At 42.0% G+C, this 27,479-nt stretch overlaps 1 protein-coding gene across 3 annotated transcripts in view; it reads left to right on the forward strand.

Annotated features, from left to right (window-relative positions):
- The window catches only part of SGPP2 (sphingosine-1-phosphate phosphatase 2), a 108,286-nt gene that overhangs the window by 20,356 nt on the left and 60,451 nt on the right, over positions 1-27,479 (forward strand). The window lies entirely within an intron of this gene.

Consider the following 27,479-nt stretch of genomic DNA (forward strand, 5'->3'; position numbering starts at 1 on the left):
TACCTTACTACACAAGCAAGGACCTCCAGTATAATCTTGTGTGGAAGTGGTGATACAAACATTCTTGTCTTGTTTTTAATTTTAAAGGAATGATTTTAACATTTCATCATAAAGTATTATATTTGATGTAGTTTTTTTCCTTTTAGAGCTCATTTGCTAAGAGATGTTTTTATGAATTATGGTTGAATTTTGCTATATTCTTTTTTTGTATCTAATGAGAGGATCATACACTATTTTCCCCTTTAATCTTTTTTTTTTTTTTTTTTAAGATGACCGGTAAGGGGATCTCAGTCCTTGGCTTGGTGTTGTCAGCACCACGCTCAGCCAGTGAGCACACCGGCCATCCCTATATAGGATCCGAACCCGTGGCCTTGGTGTTATCAGCACCGCACTCTACCAAGTGAGCCACGGGCCAGCCCTTTCCCCTTTAATCTTATAAAGAATGAGTTAGGAGATTTTATGTTATTGAATCAATCTTCCCTTCTTGGGATACACTCACTCTTTGTCATAATATAATCAATAGCAATATTTAGTGCTGATAGCAGACATTATAAAAAATTAACTAATAGACATTTTTGTATTAGTGTATTTTGAAAGTTATCTTCCCCAATCTTCTTTGGCTTTGTTGGGTGATGTTTTTTACAAGCTCAGAAAAACATTGGACATCTTAATTGTGTAATTCATCATTATGTGTCCATAAATATTGGACACTGGTATCATAAAATTTGCTTAATTATGCAAGTATCCTTGAACATATTAAATATCCAGTTCCTAGGAAAATAACTAAATTAGTTTCTTTTGGCTGAGAATCCAAAATGTTTTTTAAAAAATTCTTTTGGCAATGTGTTTTCTGTACTGATATTTGAACTCTGAGGTATCTAGCAGTTTATGAATGCAATGAAGTAACATTGGAAAGATTTGGCTCAGGGGACTCCTAACTTCATCCTTCCTCAGAGCAGACATGGTTTTATTGTGCTCAGTATTTAAAGGACTCAGACCACAAATGTAGTAAGAGTCAATAGACCAGTCAGAGTGGAGCCTGGCTGAACAAACCTGAAATCAACATGGTCAGATGTTGAATCACAATATTATACTGAGGAATGCCTCAGAAGGAATTGTCACATTTGTGTGTCGTGACCTTTATAAAATACCCACACTTGAAAATGACACTTTTAGTACTTATTCCTGTAAAAATTGTCACAATTTTAAAATTGAAAATATACCACCAGAGTGGTGATAGCCTTGTGAAATAGAAGTACTGCATCATAAAATCAAAGTACACTTGTCTTTGCCCTTTGAATCATATACTTCAAAAAATTTTTTAGCTTATGTTATTAATGAAGGAAAAGATTTATAAGGAGCCAGCACAGAGAGAAGGAGTAATGGTGATTTTCTTTCCTGTTGCTCTTTCCTGCCATTTCCTCTTCCCAGTGATCTTCTTGGAGATCGGTGTTATGCAGGAGCAGGTATTGCTATAGTTTGTTTTCCACATTTGTGGATTTCTTAACCCTTGGTTTTGGTGGTTTTGATCTGGGTTGTGTGTCCCAAGGATGTTGGTTGTAGTGAGCCCTTCATGGCTGCATGAGCCACTGGCAGAGGTCTGTGTGTTCGTGTCTGTGCTGTTGTTTGGGGGGAGGCACTGTAATGGGCTAAGGTGGTTCTCTGCTTCTTACACGTCCAAGCCACGTCACCTTGGGCATATTACATACCCTCTGCAGCCTGGGTTTCTTTATCTATGAAATGGGGGAAATAATCACATATACCTCCTAGAGTTCTGAGATGTGAATAAGATCATCACTGGGAGTATCCAATACGTGGTGACTGGCATCAAGTAAACCCTCAAAGATTGTTTTCATTATTGTCTCTATTATCCCACCACCACCAATGTTGCTGTTGCTGCTACTACTGCTAACGTTGCTACTGCTATTTTGACCCAACAGGTCTTTTCTGGAATGAATTTCATCTCTTTTGGCGGGGCGAGGGTGGTGGGGGACGAGGTTTAGGTAGTGCAAATCTACTTTCTTAGGCCACTTCAGAATGGTAGACCTGAAAATTTAGGCCAATCATATGCTTTAAATTTTTGCACTGCAGTATAATGAAACATTTAGCCGCATTGTTTTCTTTTCCTAGGATTTGCATGGTAGGCATTTTGCAGTTCTTCCTTCTGATTGTCTGTGGCACCCAATAATTTGCTATAAAAATGCTTTCCCAGGCCCTGCTTCCCCTCACCTGAACTTATCGTTTTATGGAAAGTGTATTTTAGAGTGTTTCTTATTCTGAGATAATACTACTAATATTCAGCCAATATCTGTCAAGTGTCTGTCATGTGCCAGACTCTGGATCAGACTCTGAGTCTTCAGGGATGGATGCACCTGCTGCCCCCTGCTCTGGAAGAGCTCTCAGTCCATCACGGAGCCCAGGTAAACAGATGAACATGACATAAGAGGAAAAAGGACAAATTCCTTCTCAAAGACCATCAAAGTTCAACTTCCTTTCTCAGATTCCTTGGTTCCCTATAAGAAAACACTAAACCAACATTTTGAAAGAAGTTGCTTCTGAGACTTCTGATGGAAACGTTAAGAAGATTTGAAATTTACCCAACATGGAATTAGGAACAGCAGAAGGTCTCAGGTTTTAGAAAACAATGAATATGGACTTTGTATGGGGAAAAAATCTTTGGAGATTTTTCTTATAGTCTATGACATATAGATTTTGTGCTTAAGACTAGAATATTATAAGTTAAGAGAATTTAAAAATGGGAAAAGAAATTGTAGCATGAGCAATAACACAAAGCTTTGAGCATGCAGGCGCATAGGCTCCTGTTAATCTCTGGCCAAACCCCTGACCCAGGAGAAAGTTAACTGTTCAGTGACCAGGAAAAGGAGGATCCTTTACTGGACTTTGATTATGTGCAGAGTTATGGGAGCAAGGCCACCCCTGTGGAGTAATGGTTATCCCATGTAGGGTGAAGATCGTAACGATCTGCTGCTGCTGGGACCCAGCCTTGCTGAAGTTGGTGGCCCTCCGTGAGCCTCAGAACAGGGGTCACACACCAGAAAGAACCAAAAGTTGGCCACATGTTTTGTTCACGTGTGGTTTTATTAATGGGAACTTTCTAGATTTTCTGGCTTCTGTTTTTTAAGAAAATGGGAGATGTGGTGGCCCTGGCTTGCATTCCTGCACAACCATAAGCGGCTGGTTTCCAGCAGCAGTTGTCTCCTTGCATCAAAGCAGGTTCCCGCAGTCCCCACCACCCCCTCTTGTCTCACACCTGCAGTTGCTTTGCTGATTGGCGTGGCTTGCTTGACCCATGTAGGCACTTGAATTTGAAATTCCAGAGAGAAGGAAAATAGCCAGGGTTCCCAGGGTAGAAGCCCTGTGCTACCTTGGGAACTAGTATGACTCTTTCTGGTGCTCTCTAGTATAGGTGGTGGTCCCCTGGGGAGAGGCTCAGAGTCACTCTCGAGTGATTAGGCTTGAAAACCATTGGTGTTGATGGGAGTATATGTGGAAAAGGCTGATGACTGCTGATCGGGTGTAAAGTCTTTGTTCTGTGTCTGCCCTGTGGACCACAGAGCCTTGAGTTTTGTCCCCTCCTCTGAATCCTCCAACACTGCCTGTCTCATCTATGTACCAACTCAGGAACTTCATTCTTGCACTAGGCTTGTGAGAAAGGACACAGTGGGTTCTGAAAAATGTAAAGGATTTGGATTGTTGGAAGAGTCAGAAAGAACATACCAGAAGGAGGGAACCACAGAGAAAAGAGCCAGTGGTGAGAATAAATGTGCCGTGAGGAAGAAACTTTTTTTTTCCTTTTTTTTCTTTTATGGGGTGGAAGAGGAGTTGGTGGCCAGCTGGCTGGTATGGGGATCTGCCCCTTGACCTTGGTGTTATCAGCGCCGTGCTCTACCAAGTGAACTAACTGGCCAGCCTTTTCTATGCATATGTTATATCCATCCTTAACAAAAATGCTGTTTTCAAGCCTGATTTTTCTAATTAACATATCTTAAGTTTTGTTCCACATCAATAAACATTCATTTACAGTATTTAGTGATGTATTAGTCAGGGTTCTCCAGAGAGGCAGAACCAGTAGGATATGTATTTAGATATATGAGAGGGGTTTAATAGGGGAATTGGCTTGCACAATTATGAAGGCTGAGAAGTCCCACAATAGGCCATCTGCAAACTAGATGCCAGTTCAAGTCTGGAAGCCTCAGACCCAGGGGAGCCAGTGGTGTAATTCTCAGTCCAAGGCCAAGGCCTGAGAGCCTGGAGGTGCTGCTGGTATAAGTCCTGGAACCGAAAGATTGAAGAGTCTCAAGTTCTGATGTCCAGAGAAGGAGAGAAGAGTGTATCCCAGCTCCAGCAGACAGAGAGAGAGATTTGCCTTTTCCTCTGTTTTTGTTCTCTCTGGGCCCCCAGCAGATTGGATGGTGCCCGCCCATATTGAGGGCAGACTTTTCCCATCTAGTCCACTTAGGCCCACATGCTTCTCTCTTGTGGAAGCACCCTCACAGACACACACACAAATAGTGCTTTAGCAAGTTTCTACGTATTCCTTAATCTAGTCAAGCTGATGCCTAAAATTAACTGTCACAAGTGACTATATAATATTCCATTTTCTGTCCATGATTTATCAAGATTTATCTTTGCCAATTAAGACCCTTCCCATTTTTTTCCAATGTAATCACTGTAATAAACATCTTTGTGCATACCCTCACAGATTTGATTGAGACACTTTGAACGGATTGACAGGCCTTGGAGATGGATCCTTTCTTTGTCCTTTGTGCACAAAGACAACTCAACATTTTGAGCCTGAAGGATGTGGGACATGACGTTATTGACATATAAATGAAAAATATGGAAAAAGGAAGATTTGTGGTAGTGAAGGAAGACTATAAACTCAGTGGATTAGTTGAGAATTTTTGCTATAGGTAACAGTACATCCTGTTAATAGCTGCTGGAAATTTTAATTTTTCTCATATAGCAAGAGGTCTGGGGTGGGAAATGCTGACATTTGTTTAGCTGTATCACAATGTCAAGGACTCAGGCTGCTTCTTTCTTTCTGCTCCTCCATTCTTAGCTTTTGGGCTTGTTGCCTCATGGTGCTAAGTTAGTTGCTACCGTTCCTGGCATCAAAAACATGTTCAAGTTAGGAAGAAGGTGGAAGTAGTGACAGCTGCCTCTATCCTTTTAATAAAGAAAACAAAACATACCTTGAAGGCATGCTCCCCTCCCTCCACTTCCACTGATGGGACTGGGTCACATGGCCACCCCTAATTGCAAAGGAGGTAAAGGGAGAGGAGGAAGTGGGATTGTCCAGATTGACTTGCTGTATTGCCTGAGGTTTGGCCTGAGTTTAGCTTCTGCTAACAAGCCCAAAGGGGTGGATGGTATCTAGAAAGCAATTAACGGAGTCTGTGTGCTATGCTTGAAGAAACTGAGTTGCTGGGACATTCAGAAGGAATTATTATAGGCAGCAAGGAACTCTGATATCCAGGCCAAGGCTCCACAATGAAAGAGCAGTTCGGAGTGATCGTTGCTTAACTTTAGAGGGAGCCGAGGCTGACAACTCAGACATTTAAGACAAAATAACAGATTGCTTGGTTTGAGGGAGAAAACTATGAGAAGTGAGAAGAGCTCATCTTCATTACATTTCACTTAGGTGGTTCCATTTAATCCTCCTAATGCTAACTTAGTCATTCTACAAATATTTTTTGAGCACTTACTATATGCCAGCCACTGAGCTAGGCACCAGGGACACAGTGGTGAGTAAAACAGGCAAAGCCCTTTCCCTGTTGAGCTTACAGGCTAGTGAAGGAGGCGAAAAAATAACCAGAGAAGCAAACCAAGGATAGTATAATGTCAGGGAGAGGTAAGTGCTGTGAGGAAACTTACAGCTTGACAAGGCGATAGAGAGGGGAGAGGTGTGCCATGAAGCAGCTTCTGCTGCCAACATTTTACTGCCAGGGACACAGAGGCAGGCAGGCCAGTGTCCAGAGCCACCAGGTGGTATTTGGCAGAGACTAGCTTCTGCTCTGGGTTGGACTCTGAAGCACATCCTTGGGAATACATTACACAGCTAGGAATTGGGGGACCATTTCATGTCTGCATGTAAGTAGAGACCAGGGTCTCTCGTGGCACTCTGTATATGGGAAGAATTCAATCTCAGTGACATAGAGCTCTTTTTAATTTTATCTTTGCATTATGCCCGGAGTACGACCCCTGATTTTTACCATGACTTCTTGGTCTCTGCTGGCTAAGTGTGGCTGTTGAAACAAAAGGACTGTATTCGACCATGTCATGAGCTACATCTGGTTTATGTGCAGGATGGAGGGATGGTCAAAAAAGCACAGGCTCTTGAGTCTGGTGCTTGGGTTTGGAAACTTAGTCTCCTACTCATTGGTATATAAATGTGGACAAGTTAGACTTGTTGGGCTAAAGTTCCTCACCTGCAAAATGGGACTGGTCCTAATCGCTAGTGTGTTGCTGTGAAGAGCACGAGAGATGACTCAGATAACGAGAGTACAGAAAGTGCTTAATAAATGCTAACTCTGAGTGTTGTTTTGTTGGCGGCATTTAGAGAATCTGCATTATTTGATGTTATGCTCACATTGCAGAGCTAGCCTCAGAAAAGCATGTTGTTTTTCCATGCAGAAATCTCACATTCACAAGTTTATAAACTGTGAACAGCCTGGTGGCATGACAAGGGACTGTGTTCCCCTGATGGCACATCTCTAAAGTGCAGCAGGCTCAAGATTTTATCTTCCCATTTTACATGCTTTTGCAGACAGCACAATATGGAATTGGTCAGACTCCTAATCATGACAGTGGTCCAGAGCCAGAATCCAATCATCCAGTTGACAAAGAACTTGGAAGAGAGAACAGTGACCAGCTGTTCCCCATTGCCAGTGAGCAGAGAGTAAGAGGAAATGGGTTTAAGCTGCGTGAAGGATTTGGGTTATTTATGGCAGAATTTCCTGATGGTGAAGGTTGCTCAGCATTAGGACTGGATTATGGAGAGAGGTTGTAGAATTCCCATCTGTGGACATTTTGAAAACATCTTCCTGTTTGTGAGATTACTACAGACGCTGCCTTCCAACTGTGCTCTCTGTTTTGTCTCTATCCCTTTCTACCCATATGGTCCTTGTAACCAAGTGAACCTTCTCTAAAAGACTAGGGAGGGGGACGCTGGTGTGTAGGGAAGGGAAGAGGGCTTCCAGTTATCCTGTTAGAATATCATCCACTCTGACCCTTCAATTGCAGGCTTTGGCATTCTGGATGAGAACATACAAATGCAAATTCATTTAGTTAACCTAGGACTGAAAAGCTCACCTGGGGCAGGTGAAAAACAAAAATGATCAGGTTCAGGACTTTGATGAACACAGAGAACACCCCCCCATCCTAAAGGATGCGGCCCTTACTTGCATCAGCCAGTACTTGGCACGAGTCCTGTGGGAATGTGTGCTGTTGCCAGACTGCGATTTCCAAGAGGCGTATGAGATCTGGGGGAGTTTTAAAATTCCACAACTAATTTGTAAAAAATCCATTATGTGTGCACCCAAGTGAGCACAGGTCTGTGGGTCATAATTCCGTGTGCAGGGTGCTCGCTGGTGACCTCCGATCTGTGAGGTCACATTGGCCCCGTTGGTAAGGAGGGGGATGAGCATCTCTTCAGGTTCAAACACAGACTCGAGGCAACAGAATTCCTCTTCTAAAATGAGAACTTCTATATTTACGTTTATAGATTGAACCATAAGAAATTGCCATTTTGTAGATCAGAAATAATCAAGTATTGTCAGTTTCGTATGCTTCAATCTGAAAGTAATTATCCACTGAAGAAAAGTAAGGATATAATATATAATCTGTGTTTGCTCCTGCAGCATCAAAAATTTCTGCCTCCTCTGAGATAAGGAAGCACTCACCTATTAGTCCAGCACCTCATTGTATTTATTAGTAAACTGTGCCTGGCGCATGGAGGTGACACCAGTGATTGCCTGAATAATCCATCACCTCATTTGCACCAGGCAGCTTGAAGAGTCTTCCCTTACTAGCACTGATGGCTTTAGCATTGTCGAAGCTCTTTTAACAGTAGCATAGGAATTTGTGGATATTTCCCAAAGAATCATCCTCTTCTTTTCTCTTTCCATCTTCCACTTAATTATGGGCTACCATTTTCTATAGATATCATTAGTTTGAAATCAAATGGGCATAGCTGAAGGTAAAACAATTGTTATCCAGAGAAAAGTGGACAGATTCCCACTACAAAGGCAAAATGGGTTTAGTGTCATCCAGGATCCACAACTGGAATGATTCAGATGGAAATCAAATTGCTTACTGATGCCATTGTCTTAAACAAAAGGTGTATTTGGGGAGATGTGGCTGGCAGACCTCCTCATAGGAACCTGGAGGGTAGGTTCTACCTCTGGTACTGTCTCCCTGTCATTCCCAGAATAGCTCCTGGGGCTGGGGTGGGGAGGGTGCCAAGCCTTTGTCATGTTGGAGGAGAAAGGCATGAGAAGAACCTCATTCCTCTCTCTGGCTTTCCCGTGTGTCCTAGGACTCTACCAAACTGATGAAAACACTTCTCCAGTTCCAAGAGTTCTCTAGATGAATAGGGTAACAGGTTGGTCCTTCCTTCCTTCCTTCCTTCCATCCATCCATTTGAGATCTACTCCATATTAATTTATAAGTATCAGCCCCTTTGCAGATATCCTTAATAATATAGAAAATATATTTTGACAAAATGCATAATGCATTCTTATTCTCTTAATTAAAATTTTATAACCCCCCGCATTTCTTCACTTTAAGTAGCAGCAAATGAGTAAAAACCATACTAAAGAAAAGAGAGAAGAAAAGGAGAGCTAGAATCAGAGACTTAACAAAACTCCTCACTAGCACAAAACTTCCCAGAAACAATTTTCAGACATTTATGCAATCAATCTGCAGGATATTTTAAAGGAAGAAGTATGATTAACTTATTTTCTTCATATGACCTAAAAAAAAAAAAAGTATAATCTCCTGATCCTACCAATGGTGAATACTTTGAAAATCATATTAATCATTTAGAGGACACCTGTGACCACACATGAAACTCTCCAGCTGCTTCTTTATCTAGTCTAATAAGTGAGTAAAGAATAATTTTGATGTGCCTAAAGAGCCTAAACCCTACGCATTCTGTGTGGCTGACTGAGAAAGTGCAGAGCAGATGCCCGAGGGCTGATGTGCTGAGCCCTGGGCTGACTTGGGAACCACAGCCATCTCCAGATACAACTGAGCGTCCTTTTATTCGAGGGTGCAGAATCCGATGCTTGTGATACTGCAAATCTTAGCAGATTTGTGCCCCCATTTTTAATTGATTGCATTACAAGGGCACTAAAAACGAAGGTAAATATCAAACTCTTAAGTGAATGAAAGGAAGGGGAGGGAAAAATAACAATACGTACATTTTAAAATATATTTTCATGTTTACTAAGCATGGTAGCAGGGATACATAGAAACCCATGGCCTACCAGTTGTTGTTTAATTTCTAATGGGTGGAATAACTATCATTAGTATCATCATCAACCACTTAATAGCATTGTCTAAATGCTTCACATGCATTGGTGCATTTACTTTTCACAGCTCTGTAAAGTAGATATTTTGTTTGCTGTAGTTGAGGAAACCGAGGCACAGAGAGATTAACTCACTTGTCCAGGAACACACAGCTAGTGAATGGCAGAGTAAGGACTGACATCTTGTTTTTTAAACATGGTGCTGACCTACCTCTTTGGATAAGGATGTTAGAGAACATTTGGTTTATTTCCAAAAGAGTAGACGCATTTTGTGATCTTTTTCTTTTGTTAACAGTTACCACTTAATTTTCCTCTATAAGGAGGAGGTCCTTTTGAAACCTCCAGAAATGGGACCTTTTTTACTTCGTGTCTCTTTTGCCAGGGCAAATCAGAAAATTTTCTCTTTAATCTGTCAGCCTGTCAAGATAAAGAGAGAAGAACTGGAGATTTTTACCTTTCCCAAAAAGGTAAGGGAAAATACAACCTGGGTAGCTCTTGGTGGATGCTGTTCCTATTGCCAATGTCCAGTGTTTTTTTATCTTTCTCTCTGGGTTGACTTTGGAGAAAAGCATCCAAGGTGAAACGTGCTACAGCTCCCTGCCAAGGTGGAAACCTGGATACTAGGAGAACTTGGGGGCGGATGGGGGGAGTTCATGGCTAACATGACTCTACTTTGTGCCCTGTCATGGAATGTCCTTCCAAACCCATGCTTCAGAATAGATTGTCTTTGGTGTGAACCACAGAGATTCCACTGATACAGTGTAATTAATAGAGGATCTGAAGCCCATGTAGGCTTGTTCCTGGATAGCTGAGCTTCTTAGACTTGACATCCAGGCTTTTGGCTTGACTGGCTAGAAACTCAGGCAAGTCTGTGCCTCATTACCATCTCTGAAAATGAGGCAATTGGACTAAACAGTGGAGCTTTTAAAAAATAGACCGATTTGGGTCTCACTCCAGATCTAGTAAATCAGATTCTAGGAGTGGGGTCCAGGAGTGTGTATTTACCAGAGATCCCCAGTGGTCATTAGAAACCCCTGTGTGGCTACCTTCCAACCGGAGTGTGTGCTTATGGTGGGCCCACCCTTTGCTTCTCTGCTGGTTCGCTCAACAAGTGTGTACTGGATACTTACTGTGTGGTGGGCAGAACAATTGACATGTGCTGCATGCCAAGAATTCCACAGGAACAGGGCGATCAAGGTCCCTGCCTTCAAGGAGCTTACAGTCTAATTCCGACAGGCAAATTAACAGGTACAAGAGTGTGAGAGTGACATGAGTTTTGGGAGGCCAGGGGCAGAATGATGGAGTTTGGATGTATTGTCTACTCAGAACTCATGTGGAAATCTGATCCCCAATGTGGCAGTGTTAGAAGCTTTTTGAGTCATGGGGATCCGTCACGAATGGATTAATGCTCTCCCTGGGAGTGTGAGGGGGTAGTGAGTGAGTTCTCACTCTATTAGTTCCCATGAAAGCTGGTTGTTTAAAAGACCCTGGCACCTTCTCTTTCTCTTGCTTCCTTTTGCCATATGATCTGCTTGTACCTGCCAGCTGCCTGCCACTTTCCACCATGAGTAGAAGCAACGTGAGGCCTGTACCAGATGCAGCTGCCCCAGAATTGTGAGCCAGATAAACCTCTGTTCTTAATGAATTACCCAGTCTCAGGTATTCTGTTATAGCAACACAAAATGAACTAATATAAAGAGTAAGAGAATTTCAGGTGGGATACAAAGCCTAAAAAATGTAGGGCAGGGTCCTGCATTGGATCTATTAGGTGGTGGCCAGAGAAGGCATCTCTGAGTGGGGACATCAGAGGCGAGGCTTCTCAGAAAGGAGAGGAGCCAGCCAGGAGAGCATGCTCAGGACGAAGGCCATAAGGCTAGGACGTGCTCCACCTGCTTGAGTAACAGGGAATAATAGAAGGCCAGGGTGGCTGGCGCATTAAAAAGGAGGTGGACAGAGAAGCAAGATAGTTAGGTAAGTGGGGGTCAGATCTCAGGCCCCTGACCATGGTCATGCACTTGGACTTGATTCTGAGTGCACTTGGGAGCCACTGGAGGTGGAAGCTGGTTGTTTTGTTTGTTTTTAGAGATGAATTGGTTCTCTCGGATTTACATTTAAGTAAGACCATTTTGGCTGCTCTGTATGATACTTGACAAGGTAGTTATGTAACTATTATTTTATATTTGACCAATTGTGCTTTATTTTTTTAGTTGAGATATAATTCACATCTCACCAAATTTTCCCTTTTAATATGTGTAATTCAGTGGTTTTAGGATATTCACAAAGCCGTGCAACTATCACCAGTCTCTACTTTCAGGATTTAAGAATGAGTTATTTAGGTTGCAGAACTGTGACAGTACCAATGACAGAGAAAAGAAGGCTTGAATGGAACTACAGAGAAAACATTCAAACTCTCACATTCAGCACATCCAGTAGAACTTTTCTGTCATGATGGGCATGTTCTACGTTGCGCTCTCCAAATTGGTAGCCACTGGCGACCTATGGCTACTGAGTACTCGAAATGTGACGAGTGCAACTAAGGAATTGGATTTTTTATTTCATGAAGTTGAAGTTTAAATAGCCACATATGGCTACCATATTGGACAGCACAGCTCTACGGCAGCTTATAAATGCACAGTCTTATCTGAGATCATTTTCCCCGATTCCCTTGCCTCCCCAGTTTCTAAAGTGATTGACATTTTGAGGCATATGCTATACAAATTGTTGTATTTAAACCTAATCCTTCCTACAGAGAAAAAGCTGGAGAGTTCCCACAAGGAATCCAGATGACAGGAGGCATAAAGGATGGGTAGCATGTTCTGGAAATATATGTTGGCACTGGGCACGAATAACATCTGCATGCTCACAGGAGGCCAAAGGAAGGCTGCGAGCTCGGCCTTGGCTTCACAACTCACAGAGAACAAAAACAATCCCCAAAGCAGAGTCTTTTGAGAGGACAATAAGATAAGGTTGTTTCTCCTGCTCGTGTTGTGTATTGCGTGTGAGGACAAGAACGAAACTGCCCCTTCTGGGATTCTGTCACCAAACTATTAGTTAAGACAAATCACAGAGCAATGAAAGGCTCTTTAAACTCTCTTGGGTTAAACTCATTAAGTTTTTAACGCTTCCCAAAGTTCCATTTAAGCTATTTCTGTCATTTAAAAAAAAAGTCTGCAAAGACTTGCGTTTTTTCTAGAGGATTTGTTTTTCCATCCTTTAGAAGAAGAAAAGTAGCCCAGAAGGAGCCTTAAATTTTATTAATGTTATAAAATATTCATTGGTTTGTTTCATTGTTCATTTTGTGTTTTTTTGTTTTTGTTTTAAACTACCATGTTTTGCAAATATGAGGCATATGTGAAGGCAAGCACATTTAAGATGCCTCTTGTCCTAAAACTTCCTATATTGTCTTGAAGCAAAAATAAATCCCTGGTGTCTATTATGTATGAAGTTATGAAAAGATGAGATGGGCTTTAATGAATAATTAATATTTACCTATAAAATATAGCATATTGGGGAGAAGACCAAAAATACTTCATTTCTTGCTTGACAAACTTAGAAGAAAAACGAATCAGGCTGACCTCTAAAATCACACGGTTTTAAGGCAAGCCTTAAAAGTAGACTGAAATTCTACAGGTCAAAATATTTAAGTTATTTATTAAGCTAACACAGCAGTAAATATAATATGTTTTGGCCTTCTACCCTGACGTCTATATCTTCATGGGACCTGAAGAGCAAGGTCTGAATTTAGAATTCTCAGACTTTCCAGAGTTCCATGCTGGAACAGGAACAGTAAGGGAGACAGCCTGTTGTCACCTGTCCAGGACTGTGCAAGGGCTCTGTCCAGGCTCTGTCCGTGTTCCCCATGAGCAGCCATCCCTTGGCCAGGCCTCAGGTCTAGGAGAGGGCACACCAGTGTTGTCATCCATTCTAGGGAAGGTAGACCTGGGGCAGAGATCTGCACAGGCCCAGGATGTGAGCTCAAACATTTGGGCAGGGAGTGCTGTGGTAGTCAGGAGAATGATCTAGAACACTGGGCATCTTCTCTTGCTCTGTGGGGAAGGACGCTGCTGGAGGATTGTCAGAGTGAGGTGTCTAAATCACAAAGTCCAGGACAGAAGCCCTGGTGGCTGGGTCTAGAGGCCACGCTGAACCTTTTCTGTTTTAGAAGCCAGTGACTCAGCGTCTTTTTGTTGAAAGAAACTCTGCTCCCTGACATTGCCCTTGCTAAACCTCACCACGTTGGGACAACAGAGCAGCCACTTGCAAGAGTTACGCTTTAGATCTGGTTCCACAGGTGGTCTCTTTTGCAGTCAGAAGTTTTCAGTTTGGTATTTCCCGGGCTCCTGAGTGCTTTTAATTTGTTTCAAGCTTTATTGAGACAGAGTTCACATAATATGCAATTCACGTCTTTAAATGGTTTTTAGTATATTCACAAAGTTGTGCAGCCATCACCACAATCAATTTTAGAATCTTTGCATCCCCCTCGAAAAAAGCCGTGCCCATTAGCAGTCACTTCCTTTCTCCCCAGCTCTCCCCAGCCCTAGACAACCACTGATCTACTTGCTGTCTCTGTAGACCTGCCTGTTCCTTGCTGAGTGCTTTTGCATTTTTAAAGCAGTTTCCCTATGCACTTGTACATATTAAATAGGCCCGGATAGAATAGTAAAGTCTCAGTACATTCAAGTATTTTGTTTTCTCAACAGATGTAGATGAGTGTGTCTCAAACTTCTATTTTCTCAAACTTTAATGTGCAGGAGAATCACAGAAGAACCTGGTTAAAATTCCCAGTGATCCTGGAGGTCTGGGGTGGGACCTGAAAGTCTGAATTTCTAATGAGTGATGTCCATGCTGCTGGTCTGGAGACCACACTCAAAGGACAAGGACATAAGTGATACTAAAATTATTGTGTTAACTAGAGCAGCCTCCACTTCAGAAAGCGTGTCAGGACCTGAAATTTACAAGTGGCTTAGTATGGCAGGTTCCCATGACAGCAAAGAAAGCAGGGAGGGAAGAGCATGTGTGTGCGTGTGTGTGTGTATGTGTGCACATGTGTGTGTGTGTGCGTGTGTGCGCACGTGTGTGTGTGCACGTGTGTGTGTGTGTGTGTGTGTGTGTGTGTGTGTGTATGAGAGAGAGAAAGTGAGAGAGAGAGAGAGAGGGATGTGGGCAGTGGGCAGGGGCTTGTGTACATGGACCTCTGTCTACTGTTCCGAAATGAGGGCTGTGAGGAACCCAAACATTCTTTTTCTCGCTTCTAGTCTTCAAGTCCATGCTCCTCCCCATCCACCATCATCCTTGTATACCCAGAGACACTGCAGGTTGCTTAACTTGGTCAGGTCTCCTTCCTTATCAAATCCACATTTCTCTAACCATCTCTGACGTATCAGGGTCACTGGTTCTGGTCACACAGCACTTTCTGGAAATTATGTTGTATCTTGTGAAAAGAAATGAGAACCACATTGGCCATACTTTGATATTTTCGATGAGTTCTGTTTGCTCGGGCGTAGGAACCTCAGTCGGTGTTTACAGAGGAGGAATCTGAAGCATGCTGCACTTGGTGACAGAGCTTAGTCACAACCCAGAGCCCCCGGTGTATTCGGGCTGGGTTGCTGCACAGCCTGTGGCATCCGGTTGCTGTCCATGGAGGAAGGACTCACATTCTCTGGGTTTCATCAAATTGTTTTTATTCCTGTGGTTTCTTGCTGAATAACTATCATCAGATCCCACATGGCAAAGCCAAGGCCAAACACAGAAACTAAGCTCTGTTCAACTTCCACGATGGCCCACAGGGACTCCCTGAGCTCCCAGCTTTTATTTCACGTAGGCAACGGTGACATAGGGAGGTTCACAGGGGGCTGCTGGACTATGGGTGGCAGAGGCCAGGTAGTGTGTAAAACCCTCTAGGAACATGATGTAGGATGTGGTCAAGCTCCATGGATGTGTAGCAGCATGCCTGTGACTTCTCCTTAAGACACAGTTGAATCTGAAAAAGTTGAAAACTTACTAAGCAAGGACAAGAATGGGAGTACAACTGTGCCCCTTTAGAGCAGCGCATCTCTGATCATGTCACTTCCTGGCTCAAGCACTCTCAGTGGCTTCTGTCATTGGAATGCTTCTCTCTGGCTCTGATCTCCACTTCTAGCATTGCCTACAGCTGTCCTTATAAATACCTTGCACTCCAGCTGCCCTATGCTGGACTAGGTACTGTTCCAGGGACACTGTGCCTTGCAGCTTCCAAGCCTCTCCTCACACTGTTCCCTTTAGCTGGAATATCCTCCTTCCTTTCTCTCTCTGTCAGAATTCGAGTCATCCTTCTGGGATGAATTACTTGCTTTCTCATCTATGATGTCTTTGTTGTTGTTTTTCATCTTCCTACGTTCTTTCTCTCCTCTGTGTTCCATTATAAATTGGACATTCCCCTGACATTTTCTTATTATTCATATTGTTAATAAAGACAATGCAATTGCAACTACCATTTATTGAGCATATACTGCATGTCTGAGACGGTTTGATGTGGATTACATAAGTGACTTTATTTCATCTTCCAAAAGCCTCGGTAAGGAAGCTGCTGTTGTACCCACTGCACAGGTGAGGAAGTTCAAACTTCACCAGAGTTGCCCAGCAGGTGTAGCATCGGACTGTGCCAATGTCCAGACCCTCTTAGATTCCATTCAGATCCATTTATCTCAGCCAGGGCTGGCTGGACTGGACAAAGGAGGGCTCTAGCTCTTGCACGAACTCCTAGGACTTCCACACCATAGAGGATTTGGCCTTACCTTTGTGAGATGGGTTAGGAGACTGTCCCTCTGCCTCTGTACAGTAAACAGCATGGGCCATGCCCATCCCCAGGTCATTCTTTAATTCTTCAGCAGTGTGGCCCTGAGCTGTGGCCTTTGGGAGTCCTTAAAGTATATACCTAAAAGCTTTGTAAAATATGGCAGAGAGACGTTAGGTCCTTGGGAAAACAAAACAAGCCAATAGCAGTAAGACTGAGAAATTTGAGCAGGTGATTGCAAGAACTGTTGTCAGTGTGGAGGCTTATTTGGTAGGTTAAGGATTGAGATGGGTTGAAAGGGTTCTGTGGGAATGAGACCTCCATGTGCCCTGCCAGAAGAGGACAGGGAGCTCTGGTTAGAAAGATTCTTGGGTGATAAGGTTCATGCTCATGTCAACACCGGTCATCGGTCAACTCTCAGATCTGCTTGAGATAAGTGAATGAGAAGGGGGAATGCAGTGGGAGTGGAGCTCAAAAGTTGAAAAGCCAAGTTCAACCAAAATCATGGTCTAAAATAACATTTAGGGACCTAGGGAAATGCTCACGATATAATAAATACTACTTCAAAATTTAAGATTTGGTGCAATCACCATTTTGTTGCAATGCATTCCACCACACAGTCTCCCATTTATGCACAGGAAAAAGCCCAGTGGGATTTTCAAAGGGGTTGAGAGTTAGGGGTGGGATAATGAGTGATTTTGATTTTGTGTGTATATAGTTTTTGAACTTCCAGCTGTTTCAAATGAAATGTGTTAATCAGAAAAAAAAAAAAAGATAATCATATAATTAGAAAAGAAAAACAAGTGATATTAAAAAGCCCAAAATTTTAACTCAAAAAATTAAGTTAAAAAAAAATCTTAGGGGACAAAACAATCAGCAGTATCATGGACCGGTTGGGCGGGAGGGACCATTGTTCCAACCCAGCATGACTTTCTTCTTAATGCTCTTTTATGTGAGTATACACAATTTCAAAGCTTTTCCTGAGTTTATTTTTGTGACCGGTGGTTTTAAGCTTCCCCAGAGATAGCCTTCCAGTGGGGAACCACCCTTTGAAAATGTGACGGAAATTGATGGAATGTCCCAAGAATCTGTCATGTAGACAAGGCTTAGGAGGAGCGTGGAGAGAGTGACACCCTCGTGGTAAAGTGTCCTTCCCCTTCCTCTGAAAAGTGGGCTGGCTTTAAGAAATAGGGAGAGGGTAGCATGAAGGTACCTTTTTGCTTCATTCTTCTTCTCCATATGCACACACCCCTACCAATGTGATAGTCTTGAATAAAGAAAATCTAAAGCTAAAAATCCTATGCCCACTTAACCCAAATAAGCAAGAAGGAGGGAAACAGGAAAGCCCTCAGATAAAACTTCCTTGACTCCGGTGGCAAATTAGACTTTAGTTTTGTTTTTATCTAAATTTAAATATTTGCTTTTAATGTTTGTACACAAAAAAATTATCAAGGAAAAAACCTTATATGTGCCCGAATAACTTTCTTACATTTTGGTGATGTTTTTCAAAGCTTTAGAAAATGTTTTTTTGAAGGGAATTAGGAATGGGTGGGGGCACGCTGGTAGAGCAGACTGAAATAACCCTCCCAAGTTCTGGATTCTGTGTGTGTGAGCATTGGGGCCAGGGCAGGGGGCCGGGGGCAGGGAGATGGGGTGGGTAGAATTCTTGGGTTAACACTAATGAGCCCAAGTTTATAAGACTCCATCTTGAACATCACATAGCTCTTCCAAATGTCATTTTGATAAGTTAATATAAATGAATCAGAAACATGTGCACCAAAAATCCAGCCGAACACACAAGGGCTTAACAATTAAATGGAAGAATGTTTGGCACAATGTGTTTCAGGTTTTAGTGGATCCAAAATATTTTGAAAAACAGTTAAGTTCTTAAGACATTTTGAGAATTTAAAGGGCAGCTGCTTCTCCCATCCCCTTTAAAAATGGCAATGGTTTTTCTGTTCTTTGTGTCATCTGCCATTGATCTTACTGCTTATGGAGAAAACTCTCCTAGGAGAAAGGCCCGCATCTCTGGTCTCTGATGGTGGCTGCAATTTGCTGTCCTATCCAGATAAATGGCTCACTTCTAACCCTCTCCCAACTGTTCCTAGATCTGATTCCTAAGCAAGTGCTGTGTGTTTCAAGCACAGAGTTTTGAAAGTGCTGATGAGGCAGCGTTTTGTCCAGTTGCAAGACCCATTTCTAGATTCAAGTGGAGCATGATGCCACCATGGGTCACTGTCTCATGATTTCTACATTTGTTGTCCTGTTCACCCTTTCTGATGGTGCCCAACGTGAATGCTGGCCCTTGTTGAAAAGAAAGGGTAGATAGACAGAAGATGAGCTGAAACCTGACAGATTGTCAGGAGGAAAACAGAGCTCAATTTGTGTGAAAGGCTACGCACAACTAAAATGCCACTGTAAATAAATGCCATGTTGGGCTCAGTCCCCTCAAACCTCCCTCTTTATTCTTAGACACAGATGGAGGGATCCCAACAAATGCCAGCTATGCAGACAAAAGTGATTAGCGTGAAGTTCTCCCTTATTTGAAGTTGTCCCTCCATTTATTGACTTTCAGTCTGCCATCTGAAATTTTAATCACCCGAGCACTGCGCAGACATCAGTTAGGTCACCCAACTTGTAATTCTATCTGGATGAAAGAAGAAACCCTTGCACAGTTGCATTCCTTGTTTTCCCCTTCCAGAGACACCATCAATCTTTCTTTGGCTTCCTAAATAATCATCATTTAATTTTCCTTATAGATTGGAAAGTCTTGATTCCCTAAACTTCAAAAAAAAAAAAAAATTAGAGTAATTAAAAGTGATGACAGCATATTAGTAAATAGACTGGTGAATTTGGGACAGACACCCCATGTCTCTGTCGTGGTAGAAATGATGTGACTCGGCCCCCAGTGGCTTTTCAATTCAGCACTGCTAATTAGTGATATTTCCCCACTAAGTGTAAGAAATCAAAAAGCAAAAGAATCAAAGCAGGGCTTCATCCCACTCTTTCTGAGCCAAAACTTGTTTTAGTCTCGCCAGAGTAGATCCAGTCACACACCCATTTAAAACCCTCAGTGACTTACTATTGCCTCAGTCCACACGTTGGTCTGTTGGCTACATCTCCTAGCTCTCTCTTCCACACCTGTCATGCCCCAGCACGCACAGCTGGAGCCTGCCTTTTACTAACTCTCAGACCCTGACAGAACCAGCTTTTCTCCTCATCCAGAGCTCAGCACAAATGGCTGTCCTTGGAGAGCATCCCTCAATGCATATATTTCACTCTGTAGCACACTGTTCTGCTTTAATTTCATCATAGTACTTTTTTTTTCTTTTGAGAATAAAGAATAGTCCTTTTTGTGTTCAGTTTTCTTTTTTCAAATTTACTTATTTTTAAATTGACATATAGAATTGTATTTATTGCATCCAACATGATGCTTTGAAATATATATGTGTTGTGGAATGGTTAAATCTAGCTAATGAACAAACACATTACCTCACATAGTTATTTTTGTGATGAGAGCATTTACCATCCATTCTCTTAGCATTTTTCAAGAATACAATATATCATCATTAACTACAGTCACCACTCTGTAAAATAGAACTCTTGAGCTTATTCTTCCTAACTGTAAATATGTATCCTTTGACCAACATCTCCCCAACCTACCCCAGCCTCTGGTAAGCACCATTCTACTTTTCTATGAGACCAACTTTTAGAGATTCCACAATTGAGTGAGATCATGTAGAATTTGTCTTTCTGTGCCCAGCTTATTTCACTTACTATAATGTCCTTCATATTCATCCATGTTGTCACAAATGACAGGATTTCCTTCTTTTTCATGGCTGAATAGTACTCCATTGTGTATATATGTCACGGTTTCTTTATTCATTTGTTGATGAACACTTAGGTTGATTCCATCTCTTGGCTATTGCGAATGGTGCTGCAATAAACAAACACAGAAGTGCACATATCTCTTTGACATACTGATTTTATTTCCTTTGGTTATATACCTAATAGTGGGATTGCTGGGTTATATGATAGTTTCCTAGTTTTTACAGTATGCAGGGGTCCCCTTTTCTCCACACATCATAGCACTACTGAACAAAATAATATTGTTTATTGTCACCCTTCCATCACTAAATCATAAGCAATCAATAAATGTTGTTTTAGTCCATTTCTGTTGCTTATAACAAAATACCTGAAACTGGGTGATTTATAAGAAAACAAAATTTATTGCTTACAGTTTCTGAGGCTGGGAAGTCTAAAGTCCAGGGAACACAGCTGGTGAAGACTTTCTTTGGCGACTTCAGTGACCTCAGGGTATCACATTGTGAAAATGGTGGAGCAGAGAAAGAGAGAGAATAAGACAGACTTTCTCTTCTTTTAAAGCCCTTAGAACCACACCCCTGACCACCATTTTTAATCCATTCACTACTGCACAGTCCTACAATCTAATCACCTCTTCAAGGCTCCACCTTTCAATTACCACAATAGGATTTCCTACCCTCTTAACAGTGGGGGCTAAGTTTCTAACACATAAAACTTGGGGGATACAATTCAAGCTTCAGTGAGTTTTGAGGGGACATAATTCAATCCACTACAAATGGTCTATGTAGACATGGCCTCTGTTTGGAAAAGATTTGCCACTTTCAATTTTTTTTTTTTTTAATTTGGACATTGCTGGGTTTGTACCTGGTGTGTTAGCATACTAGTTGGTTTCTTATAACAGCTTGGAGAAAGTATGTATTTTATAAATATTCCATCTCTGTGATGTAATGGCATGCCCACCAAAGCCCAGTGGCTTCCTTTCAGAGGGAGGAAGTGGGACTAAAACCCTGCAAAGTCTTAAGTTCTATCGAAAGAGACATCAGATTCCTTAGATTTACCCTTCCCGATGTCTAGGCTCTAGATTAGAATTTATGGCTGAATATACACAAAATATGAGAATCAATGAACAAGGAAATCTAGAATTTTAGTTCTTAATCTCCTTCCATTGGGAACACCACACTGACCTTGGAAGGAATTTTTCTGAGGAGGGTCTGGTCTCCATAAACGGCTATCAATCTGGAGACCATAGGCTGATAACCTGTCTCCTTCCACAAGCACCTGAAGATGTTGCCTACCTTGAGAATGATCTTGGGCAAGCGTGTGACAGTGTGACAGTGTGACACCTCAAGAGGTGATGAGAGTCAGTGTGTAGGCCTATTTAGATCAAGTGTGTATTATTGTAGATGTAGCTAGAAATGACAGAGAATGTCCCAGCCAGGTTGGGTTAAAGAATGAAACGTTTAAAACTTCCAAGAACCATTGATCTTAATGGGATACGCTCCTCTTAGTTTTTATTTTTTCTTTAAAAAAAAAATAAAAGTGAGGCTAGCCGATTAGCTCAGTTGGTTAGAGCGCTGTGCCGATAACACCAAGAGCAAGGGTTTGGATTCTGTACCGGCCAGCTGCCAAAAACCCCTAAAACAACAGCAAGTAAATTGCCGCCTCCGTCTTAGCAGAGAACATAATGACAGAGGTTGCTCCCTGAAGAGGTCTGAGAACTTTATTTCTAAGCCAGGATTCTGGATTCTGAAAGGGGTGCAAAAGCCCTTTGTAGGAAAACAAGGTTTGTCTGTATCATGATGGTCTGAGAGGTTAGGAACACTTTTCAAACCGCAAAGCACCTTCTCAACTAGTTTTGGATTTGTCAAGCAGGAATTTATGTAAAGCCCTCTTGGATCAAAGCAAGCAGCCCCAAGATGGCTTAATTTCTTTTTGCATAATCTGTTGGTCATTTGGTCAGGCTGCTCTTTCAGTGGGGCGTGTCCTATGCGTGTGCCCTTCCCTTTAGTACTTTCTGGGGCACAGGTGCTTGTCCAGGTGGCTGTTGCAGGATCCTCTGCAGAATTCACTAACTATTCCCCTCTGGCTTGTCACCAGTATTTTTGTTTTGTTTTGGTGGCTGGCCAGTATCAGGATCCAAACCCTTGACCTTGGTATTGTCAACACCACGCTCTAACCAACTGACCTAATTGGTTAGCCCTTCACCAGCCCTTCTTTTGCTTTGATCATGTTATCTTATTCTCTTAACTCCAGCTGAGGTTTCCTCTAACACTGAGGATTAAGTCTAAGAGCCTTACTTTCATGTTTAAAACCCTTTGCTGGGGTGTTCTTGAGTCTTGCTGCCTAAAGCATGGCCCGTGGGCTGGCAGTAAGGCAGCATCGGCACCAGCTGGGAGCTCCTTAGAACTCTCAGCCCTGCCCCTCATCAACTGAATCAAATTTGTGTATTAACAGGATCCTCAGGTGATTCATTTGTACATTAGAATCTAGAAGTGCTTTCCGGAATTCCCCACTGCCACCAGTATCGTCCTCACCATCATCATAGCCAACAGTTAAGTGGTACTGAGAAATTTTTTTGCCGAGCTCTGATCCGAGTACCTTGCACACACCCTCAACACTATCTTATTTAATTCTCCTAACCTCCCTGTGTGGTATGGACTGTTATTCTTCCTATTTGCAGATGGGGAAACTGAGGCTCAGGGAAATCAAGTAATTGATGTGTAATTATTCAGGAAGTGGGTGTAGGTAGCCTGCATTTGGTCTGAGACACTGCCTCCAGGATCCATGTTCCTACCCCTGGGCTCTGCAGCCTTCCCTTGCCCTGGCCTCTCTGGGTCAGTCCGCTCCGTATTCATTTGCTTCCTTCTCATCAGTCTGGAAAACTTCTCTAAAGCAAAACCATTGTGAAGGGAATGTTGCTGTTTGGTGCATTCTGTAAAAGAGCTTTGGTTCTTAAAATCATTTTAAATAAGACTGAGTTGCACCTTGTAGAGATTTGATCTCTCTCTGCCCCAAAGAATGAACTCTTTCTACCACTTCCAATTAAAGTGGACTGCTTAGAGCCACAGATGACCGTTCTCCTGGATGCGAACTCATTCCGGCTCTGTTGATAGTACAGTATCAGACTTGACCTTTGGAAGAACTCTTATGTTTATGGCTCTAATCTGAAAGAAACGGAGACAAGTAATATGACCTTGCAATGTCATTGGTCCAGAGTTTATCAAATTCTTTAAAGACTTCAAGGTCAGAGTACCAACAGTCTGTGTATTCAAGGCCAAAGGTTAATTACAGGAAGGTGTATCTGGAGTCTGGAAGAGATTAAGGTCAGTGGTTTTCAAACTAATCACTGAAGTGCTGCCCTGAGGGGATGCCCCAGAGAAAGACTGTTGGGGATTGGGGGGACCTGGCCTGAGATAGGGGTTTACTGGACCTTTCTTCACTTTCAACCAGTTAGTACACACTTTCAATCTTATATAATTTTATATAGTAGGTTCTGGGGTAACATTTTATTTAATGAGCTTTTCCCTGCTTTAAAAAAATTCTTGTATGTTAAAAAGCAACTGGACTAATGCTACTCCACCCTTTACCCTTGAGGCCCTTGAAGGTCAGAGAGGCGAATTGACTTCCCCGAGGTCACACATTGTTTTGACTAAAAGCTATTTCTTGTGTTCCTCCTTTGAAAGCACAAAAACTGGGCCAGCAGCCAAGTCTGCTGGGCATTTGCTCCTCTGCCATCTGGATCAGCCCTTATTATATTCAGTGGTGCTGACCTGGGCATTTTTCCTTTGCACTGAGGACCCTTCAGTGTGTGTTTGGAAAACAAAACACTGTTCAGGTGTTCATGGGCAGAGCTGAGGGCACAGCTGAGTCAAGAAGTCATACATTCATTCTCAGTGCTTTCTCTCTCACACCATGCACTCAATCTGCATGGCTCCCTTTCTTTTCTGATTTATTTATGCATTGCAGGCAGCCTTGCAGAGGACACTGAATACTCTGATATTGGCCATATAGAGAAGCTCTTCGGTAACCAAAAGGCTAAATTACTGAAAACCCCATTTTAGGAAAATATGAATTTGAAGAACTTATGAGCAAAAAGAAAATGGGATTGAGACACTGAGATCACGAGACCCTTTGAAAACACTTTTTGTTTTTTTTTTAACTTTCAGGAAAATATGCCAATAAATAAGATACAGTCATGAGACTATCAGTGACATTTGACAATTAGTAATGATGTATATGTGGGTAATTTCCATTTTATCCTCCCTTGTTGACCAGACACTTCATTTGGCTGGGTGACAGGTGACATGCATACTAAGAAGCATTTTACTTGTAAGAGTGCCTCTCCACCCACCTAATTGTTCAATGCTTTCCTGATCTTTTGTCTAAAACATGAGTTGCTAACCTGCCTTCTGAGTGTGCCCCAACAACTGCGCTAAACCTGGGCATTGGCCCCTGTGTGTGGCCAGCTGGAAATAGGAAGTTGAGTTCTGGGGCTTGGGTTCCTTCCTCTTGCCTCTTACCCGTCTTCTTCTTTCTGCCATTCACTGTACCTACCATGACCATTTCTAACCCCTGTTCCCTCTTTCTCTGATTGTTCCCAGTGGGACTAACACAAGAACTGAAACTCTTTTTATTTCCAAAGATGTTTTGAAGCCATACACACTGAGATTTTCTACAAAGGAAACTTAGCTTCTGGTTTATTTAGGTACATCTACCCCCAAGAAGTTGGAGGTAAATATTGATTGTCAAGCTATGTAATCACATATACAAACAAGTATATAAAAAAATCCTTTGGATGTCTGTCCTACATACATGCTGATATTTTAAATTTCTCCTTTGGTTCTTCTGTTCCAAAGAAGATTTAGAGAATATTTAGCTCTCCCCCCAAAACAAGAATTAAAGCATGTCTAAAGGTATTAATGATATGTAACACCAAAGCAGTTTGCTTTCATCCTTGACAATCTTTTCAGTTGTTTACTGGGATTAAGTATTGAACTCGGACTCAGGTAAATCTCTAGTGTAGGGAAATGATTATCACTGAGTATGTATAATGTCATATAACCCTCGAGTACCATGAAATGACACCAGGAAGGGGTTTGGCCCTTATTAGAGTTTGGCAAAATTTTTCCCTGTAAAGCTTCAAAGCAGGTCAGATTACCAGGTGTCCCTGGTAGCTGGAGGGATAAAATAACTAACCTGTAGGTAAAAAGGGGCTCTTGAACAGTGTTTGCCTCAAGGTCATGCCTGCTGGGTGTATGTTTATAAACCAGAAGCTGCAGAGATTACTTCTTACATCAGATAGTTAATGGTTCTACTCTAGAGAGAAAGAGAGATGAGTTTGTCACTTATTTTTCAAAGTTGTTGTCCTTATTTTGCAAATCAGGCCATAATATCTTAGTAAAGAGGTAAAAATACCATATGGTTCCTTAACTGATTCTTTTTGTGCCTTATTGTCCTTCCTATTTAGGATGGATCTATTGCCATTCTTTCTAATTTGAATTTACTTAGAAGTATAGTTTATCCTCAGTGAGAGAGCCCTTTTTAGTTTACAGCATGTGCTTGCCCTTGACCGGTAACCCTCTCCAGGGTCGTCCCGTGCACCCCTTGGCTTCAGGCTGAATTCTTGTGCTTACCATGACTCATTTAGACAAATCCAGATCCACTTCTGGAGTAGAGGGTGGTGTCAACTTTCTCCTGAGCCACAGGGCCCTGTGGGGGCTATAGAGATACTGGAATAAAATCTGGAACCTCTTAGATAGAGAGGAATGCACACTTGGGAGGCAGCCGACTGTGTCAAGTCAGCTTGAAATTTCCAAGGTCATCTTTCTTTTATTCTTCAAGTGTAATAGTACTCTTGGCCTTTTTTATGGCCTCAAACACAATTATTTCTTTAAAAATTCATTTTCCCAAATTATACTCTTTGACATTCCCCACCAGTCAAGAGCTCCTGGAAGCAGGGCATCGTGCCTGGCTCTTCTGAATATTCTCAGCACCCACAAAGGTGCTGGGTGTCATAGGCATGGGATGCATATTTGCAGAATAAGTACCTTTAACTGGTCTCTGAATCCCGCTGGGATTCAAGAACAGAACAAAACAAAAATCCAGACCTACAAGAGTCTTTGCAGTTATTCTGTAATAGCACTGTCTCTTTTCCATCCCATTTTCAATGTTGGCATTTTACTTTGATTTTATTTTTATACAGTTTATGACTACCTTAAGTAGCATAAAATTCTGCTTTTGATATTTATTTAACAAGGTGACAATGGTTTCGTTTTTTAACTTGTTGCTAGTGTACCGTAATATAAGGGTGTTTACCATATTTTCAAATAGATTGTCTGCTTATTCCTGTTTTAACTCCCTTAAGTCTTTTCTTTTTTTTTCTTTCTGCACACTAGGATAAGCAGGAGGGAAAGGATGATAGGAAATAGGGCTGCATTTTAACAGGCCCCATGTGTGCTTGCCGTAAGTGTTTCTCACCCCATCACTGTCGTGGGTTGACTTTACTAGTCCTGTTTAAAATGTAAACTTAAAAAGTTCAGAGGCAAGTGATTTTTCTAAAGCTTTTTAATTCATTATCTATCACTGCCATAACAAGATACTACAAACTTAGTGGCTTAAAACAAAAATGTATTATCTTATAGCTCTGGAGGTCAGAGGTCCAAAATAGGTCTAATTTGGCTAAAAATCAAGGTGTCTGCAGGGCTAATTTCCACCCGGAGGCTCAGGTGGAGAAGCTGTTTCCTTGTTCTTTTCAGCCTCTGCTGGAAGAGAGGCTGCCTGCATTCCTTGATGCGTGGCCCCTTCCTCCATCTGACTTGGACCTTTCTGCGTCCTTCTCCCATTTTTTTAGGGGCCCTTGTGATTACATTGAGCGTGCCCAGATAATCCAGGATAGTCTCTCCATCTCTAGATCATTAATTTAATTACATCTGCAAAGTGTCTTTTGCCATGTAAGGTAATATAGTCACAGGTTCTAGTGATTAGGGCATAGAAGTCTTCGAGGCGAGTACTATTCTGCCTGCCATATTCAGAGACCCATGTAGTGTCCTAACAGAGTTTACCTCACTCAAGTTTCTAGCCTTCTGTATACACAAGAAAAACTTTTTAGCTTTTTTGTGTGTCTTTGCCTGGTATTTCTGTTTGGATGTCCCCTGTTAATTTTATGAAGAACTAATGCATTCAGTATTTATTTGGACAAATTGAGGTTGATCGTGTTTAACAACGGTGTAGACTGATAGTAATGACACCATAATAACACAACCAGAGAGGAGCCAGCACCTTGGCAGTGGAGACCTACAAGTTTTAGATGGAGATTTTTAAAACTTGCC

This window comes from Cynocephalus volans, chromosome 1 (genome assembly GCF_027409185.1).
Source record: "Cynocephalus volans isolate mCynVol1 chromosome 1, mCynVol1.pri, whole genome shotgun sequence".
Classification (NCBI taxonomy): domain Eukaryota; kingdom Metazoa; phylum Chordata; class Mammalia; order Dermoptera; family Cynocephalidae; genus Cynocephalus; species Cynocephalus volans.